Here is a 7,438-nt window from a genome sequence, read left to right on the forward strand (position 1 = left end):
TGTTTAAAACATTCCTGACATAGTTTCGAGTCATATGTTAACCAGGTGTTCTGCTAGCTTACATGTACCACTCTGCAAATGTGTTGGCATTTAAACGGACCAATCATCTGTAACCGCGCCAATTATCCCGAGCCCCCGACCCCTCCCCCTAAAAAAAAACCCTAGCTTTCGAGCCACGTGGTCGATTTCTTGTTCTGCATGAGATACGAATCGGCCCTGAGCTCCGCCATTAAACTACCTCATGTTTTTACATCAAGATGGTTTATTCGTGGTTTTGGGGAGTCACCTTCTCGAGACTAAAGTGGGGAGGGCTCCCCATGAAAGTCTTACAAAGACAGAATTAGAAATCAAAGCTAGTCACCACCAAGTGTTTTCTGAGCACAGTCTTTCCTCTGAGTCTCTCCCAAGAGGAGAGGCAGAGCTCCTAGGATCACAATGGTGTATGTACTGGCACTTGGTCCACTGTGCACTATACGATTTCCCTCTGTATTTGGTTTGATGTTCCTTATTGATTTTCCTAACTCCTTAGTGGTATCTGCCTTGCACTTCCTTCACTTCTCCTAAGCAGAACACTGAGATAGTTCCTCCTGGTATACAAAGGTATCAGAAATATGTTGTTATCACTGTAAAATGAGGTCGGTGTATTAAAGACGTTAGACTGAAAACGTGGAGTATTGAGAACCCCCGTCTTTTCGTGGGAAGATTTATTCCTGTGTAGTTCATGCTTGAGTTAAAGTTACAAACGGCATTACAGAAAAGACATCATACTTCCCCGAGGCACACTAATTCAAAAGCAAGCTGTTTTAGAGCAGAGACTGTGCAAAGTCCCTATTCAATTCTTCTTCTCCAGGGAGTGTGTTTACCTAGGGATGCACAACAGTTTCCTCAACTTAGAAAAACTAAAGTCAACAAGCAGTACATTCACCTGGACATTTGATTGGCAAGTCTGTTTAGACTGAGGTCACAAGTGGTCTGTCCTCCCCCTGAAGGCTGCATTGAAGGGCACTGTCAGCAACCACAAGGACTTAGCATTTTTGAGCAGAGTTAGTTTTCCAATATGTGTATGTGTTGAGGTTTGGTGTGTTGCTATGTATTGTAATGCTAAATTCTATACCCGAAGGTCTAAGCTTACCATGGACCTCTCACATTTACAAGGTTCGGTTGTGCAAACCTGTTCCTTGATTGAAAACTACTGGATAAATCAAATTGGCTACAGCCTATTGCTGGAGGGATTAGAGGTGGGTGGGTTTTGAGTGACCTGGTATGGGGTGGAGAAGACAGGGAAGGAAAAGACACCAGGAAAGGGAGGAAGAATGGGGACAAGCTGCCATGGTGGGGGAGGGGTACATGGCTGGGAGAAACAGCAGGTATCTGGATTACATCACTGGGAAGGTAGCCAGGTCAGCAGTTAGAAGAAGAGTAAATTAGGGGTTGAACCCCAGGAGTTGTCAAAGCCAAATGAAATAACCCCGACTCTGAGCCTCGTTTATTTGTAAGCTAGTCAGGGATAAGCTCTTATGAAAGAAAACACTTCATTGGGACTGGCTTACATTTGCAGAGGGTCAGTTCAATATCGTCATGGTAGAAAGCATGGTAAGGTTTAGGCAGATATTGATGCTGGCAGAAATGAGAGTTCTACATTTCTATCTGCAGGCAGCAGAAGGGGTCGGTCTTCTGCATACAGCAAGGAAGAGGCTCTGGGTCACACTGACCGGACTCGGCCGTATATATGAGATATCAAAGCCCCAACTCTTGACGTGCTTCCTGTAGCAAGACTTACCTCAAATGAGGCCACACCTCCTAACAGTGCCACTTCCCATGGACCAAACATGTTCAAACTAGCACTGTCTCCTTGTCATACAATAATCAAACCACTAAAGATTAGAATCAGCTCCTCAGGAAATAGACAGACTATGTTTTCAATAAAAAGACATAGACTAACCAAGTAGATGCAAGGCAAAAAGACCATCCTGCTACCTATAAGAAACACACTTAAGGGCTGGAGAGATGGCTCAGCGGTTAAGAGCACTGACTGCTCTTCCCGAGGTCCTGAGTTCAAATCCCAGCAACCACATGGTGGCTCATAACCATCTGTAATGGGGATCGAATGCCCTCTTCCTGTGTGTCTGAAGAGAGCAACAATGTGCTCACATACATGAAATAAATAAATTAATTAAAAAAAAAGAAACACACTTAAACTTCAGCTGTCACCTCAGAGTAATGTTTTATAAAAATATTTTCCAAACAAATGGACCTCAGATGTAAGCTGGTGTAGCTATTCTCACATGTAACAAAATAGAATTCAACACAAAATTAATCAAAAACAAACAAACAAACCAAACAGGGAGGAACAGTTTAAACTCAAAGGAAAGATGATGTTTCAATTCTTAACTTCTACATCACAAATGCAAGAACACCGACATCTGTAAGAGAAACATTACCAAGCTTAATACCACATTGGCCCTAACCTCATTGGAGAGTTCAATACCCCATTCTCACCAATTGTCATGTTATCCAGCCAAAAGCTAAACAACAAAATACCACCACTGACAAACATTAAACCAAATAGACCTGGAGGGTATCTACAGAACCTTTCACCCAAAACCAAAAGAATATACTTTCTTTTCAGCTCTCATGGAACCTTCTCCCAAATTAAGTACATACTTGGTCACAAAGTAACTCTTTCCAGACACAAAGAAATTGAAATAACCCACTGATTCTGTTCAGACCACCATGGATTGGAGCTGAATTTCAAGAACAAAAGAAACTCTTAAGTCTAAAGGGAAACTAAATTACTCTTTCCTGAATGAAAATGGACTTTCAAAGAACAGCTAAGGCCAGTAATCCTTAATTATTCCACTACTATAGAAATAGGGAAACCTTTTCCAAGCCCATTTTATGAAGCTACAGTAACCCTGATACCCAAACCACACAAAGAGTCAATGAAGAAAGAGAATTACAAATTACCCATATAAACATAGATGCAGAAAAATACTCAATAAAGTTCTTTCAAAGCCAATCTAGGAACACATCAAAGATGTGTAGGCTTCCTCCCAGACATGAAGGGAAGGTTCCAGATTAAAAAAAAAATCAGTTAGTATAATGTACCATATAAACACACTTAAAACCACATGATCATCTCATTCCACACCAAAAAACAAAAACAAAAACAAAAAACAAAAATACTGAGAAAGCCTTTGACAAGATCCAACACCCCTTTGTGATAAAAATCTTGGAAAGAGTAGAGATACAATGGACATAGCTAAATATAATACAGGTGATTTACATCAAGCCTTTATTCAATGTCTTAGTCAGGGTTTCTATTCCTGCACAAACATCATGACCAAGAAGCAAGTTGAGGAGGAAAGGGTTTATTCAGCTTACACTTTCATTGCTGTTCATCACCAAAGGAAGTCAGGACAGGACCTCACACAGGGCAGGAGCCTGGAGGCAGGAGCTGATGCAGAGCTCAGTTTAGGTGCTGCTTTGCCTTCCTCAGATCGCTTTCTTATAGAACCCAGGACCACCAGCCCAGGGATTGGCACCACCCACATTGGGCCCTCCCACCCTTGATCACTAGTTGAGAAAAATGTCTTACAGCTGGATCTCACAGAGGCCTTTCCTCAAGGGAGGCTCCTTTCTCTGTAATAACTCCAGTTTATTATGTCATGTTGACACCCAAAACCAGCCAGTACAGTCAACATCAAATTAAATGGAGAGAATCTCAAAGCAATTTCAGTAAAGTCAGAAATAAGGCAAGGTTCTTCACTCTCTCCATATGTATTCAATACATATTCGAAGTTGTAGCTAGAGTAATTAGAAAACTGAATGGAGTAGGAAGGTCAGCTGGCTGCTTTCTCTTCCTCTTTGAGCTAGCAGGCTTTCACCATGGCGTAAGGTTCCTACGTCTTAGCTATTAAAATTGAACTGCTGCTATCTTTTGTTTTTAAAACAACATTTTGGTCCTCAAACTTGTGGCAAGACCCCACCCACAGATGGAGAGATCACTCCATCTACAGAGAAGCTAACAGATTTGGTAACTCGTCTGGGAAGTCTTCAGAGAGAGTTGAGGACGGGAACTACCACAATAGAACAGTTTAGGACCCTGCCTACTGCTATTTTAGATCACTTGAGCAAATGAAGCAAAGGATGAGCTAATTGACTTACCTGAGATTGGCTCAAAACATTATAATTATTATCATTTTGGTATTTCATACTGTACTCTTAATAGCTAAAGTGGGTTTCTATACCTGTTCAAAATAACCCGATAGAGATGTAGAAAAAAAGATGTGAATTATGTATTAATAGGATAAAAGCCTTAGAAGGAAAATAGAGAGTTTTATAAATGAAAATGAGCAAACTCAGACTCAGACAAAGAAATTTAAGCAAGCCTTAGAAAGACTTAATAACAAAATACTCAGACACAGACTAGAATTTACACAAAGCTTAGAAAGACATATAAATAAGAATAAGAAAAATACTCAGGCAGGGACAGAGAGTTTAGATAAGAGCCTACCATGCCACTACATAACGAAACTGAAAAGAGGTAGCCCAAAGTCATTAGAAAACCAACTTTAGTTGGCAGTCTTGTTTAGTAAATCGATTTCCAGCCATCCCTGCCATCGCCTGATGTGCACATGAACAAAGTGGCCATCTTGGCAAGATGTGTTTATGCTTGGGTTCAAAAATATGGTCATCCACTCACCAAGGCTTACCTGGCTACAGCTGCTGCTGGATGCCATATCTGCCAGCACCAGAGACCAAAACTGAGCCCCAGATGTAGCACCATTCACCAAGGTGACCAGCAGCAATCATTGGAGAGCTTCTTCCATGGGAAAAAAAAGACATTTTGTTCTTACTGGAGTAGATACTTATTCTGGTTATGCATTTGCCTTTCCTATACATGAGCCTTCTGGCCAAACTACCATTCATGAACTTACAAAGTGACTTATCCATTGTCATGGTATTCTTCTACACAGTATGTCTTCTAACCAAGAAACTCATTTTACAGCCAAAGAAGTGCCACAGCGGGCCCCCTTGATCATGGAATCCACTGGCCTTACCTTATACACCACCATCCTGAAGTAAGATGACCTGACAGAAAGATGGAATGTCCTTTTGAAGACACAGTGATAGCACCAAATAGGTGGCAGGAGCATGGATGGCTAGAACAGGGCTCTTCAGAAGGCAGTATATGCTTTGAATCAGTATTCAGTATATGGTACAGTTTCTCCCATAGCTGGGAATCATAGGTCCAGGAATCAAGGGGTAGAAAAGGGAATAGGTCCACTTACTATCACGCCTAGTGACCCACTAGCAAAGTTTTTGCTTCCTGTTCCCACATCCTGATGTTCTGCTGGCCTAGAAGTTTTGGTCCCAGAGGTATGACAGTAGGCCTGCTGTAACCAGGGACAGATCGCTGCCTGCCTTCCAGGAGGCCTGCTCTAACCCGGGACACTGAAGTCAGCTAACACCAAGCAATCAGATGGCAAAAGAAAAGCACAAGAACATAACCCACAGTAGGCATTGCAACTTGGCACCATCAGGACTCAGCTCTCCTATTACAGTGAGCCCTGGATACTCTAACACACCTGAAGTGCAAGATTCAGACCTTAAATTCCATTTCATGAAAATGATAGAGTGAGGTCCTTAAAGAGGATATAAGTAATTCCCTTAAAAAAAAATAAAAGAAGGCTCTCTGCTCCTCCCTGATCCAGAGGCAGCTGCATCTTCTCATGCAGTGCCAGCTTGATTCTGTAGACATGATGGTGACAGTCTGGGTTAATGGATTTGGCCATATTGGGCACCTGGTTACCAGGGCTGCCTTCTGTTCTGCAGCTGGCAAAGTGGAGATTGTTGCCATCAATGCCACCTTCATTGACCTCAACTACATGGTCTACATGTTCCAGTATGACCCATGACAAGTTCAATGACACAGTCAAGGCTGAGAATAGCAAGCTTGTCATCAATGGGAAGTCCAACATCATCTTCCAGAAGTGAGATCCCACTAATAGAAAATGGGGTGATGCTGGTGCTGACTATGTTGTGGAGTCGACTGGTGTCTTCACCACCATGGAGAAGGCCAGATCATCCATGACAACTTTGACATCGTGGAAGGGCTCATGACCATGGTCTATGCCATCACTGCTATTCAGAAGACTATAGATGGCCCCTCTGGAAAGCGGTGATGCAATGGCTATGGGGCTGCCCAGAACTTCATCCCTGCATCCACTGGTGCTGACAAGGCTGTGGGCAAGGTCATACCAGAGCTGGGATGACCATTTGTGTTCCTACCCCTAATGTATCCATTGTGGATCTAACATGCCACCTGGAGAAACCTGGTACATATGATGACATCAAGAAGGTGGTGAAGGGGCTGGAGAGATGGCTCAGAGGTTAAGAGCCCTGACTGTTCTTCTGAAGGTCCTGAGTTCAATTCCCAGCAACCACATGATGTCTCACAACCATTCATATTGAGATCTCACTCCCTCTTCTGGTGTGTCTGAAGACAGTTACAGTGTACTTACATATAATAAATAAATAAATCTTTAAAAAAGAAAAAAAAAAAAAAGAAGGTGGTGAAGCAGGCATCTGATGGCCCACTGAAGGGCATCCTGGGCTACACTGAGGAACAACTTGTTTCCTGTGACTTCAACAGTAACTTCCACTCCTCCACCTTTGATTCTGGGGCTGGCATTACTCTCAATGACAACTTTCTAAAGCTCAATTCTTAGAATGACAATGAATATGGCTACAGCAACAGGGTGGAGGGCCTCAAGGCCTACATGACCTCTGAGGAGTAAGAAACCCTGGACTATTCATTCACCCAAGCAAGGACACTGAGAGCAAGAGAGAGGCCCTTGGTTGCTGAGGAGTCCCTGTCCTATTCGGGCCCCAACACTGAGCATCTCCATCCCAGTTTCCATCCCAGACCCCCCATAATAACAGGAAAGGCTTAGGGAACCCTACCATCTTGAATACCATCATTAAAGTTCACTTCAACCCCTGCATAAAAAAAAAGAAAAAGGAAAGAACGGAAAACACAGTCAAACATGTAGAAACCCTTAAAGAGGAAAGAAATAAATCTCTTAAAGAAATACAGGAAAATACAATCAAATCGGTGAAGGAAATGAACAAAACAGTCCAAGACCTAAAAATGGAAATAGAAAAATTAAAGAGAGAGAAAGAGGTGGGGAGGGCAGAGCAAGCCAGGTCAGAGCAAGTGGGGCCAGAGTGAGCAGAGGTCCTAAGTTCAATTCCCACTAACCACATGATGGCTCACAACCATCTGTACAGGTACAGTGTTCTCATATACATAAAATAAATAAATCTTTTTTAAAAAGTGAAAAAAAAATCACACATGGAGGCAACTCTGGAGATGGAAAACCTAAGAAAGAGAACAGGAAGCTGGGCGGTGGTGGCACACACCTTTAATCCC

The sequence above is a fragment of the Mus pahari genome, chromosome 11 (genome assembly GCF_900095145.1).
Source record: "Mus pahari chromosome 11, PAHARI_EIJ_v1.1, whole genome shotgun sequence".
Classification (NCBI taxonomy): Eukaryota; Metazoa; Chordata; class Mammalia; order Rodentia; family Muridae; genus Mus; species Mus pahari.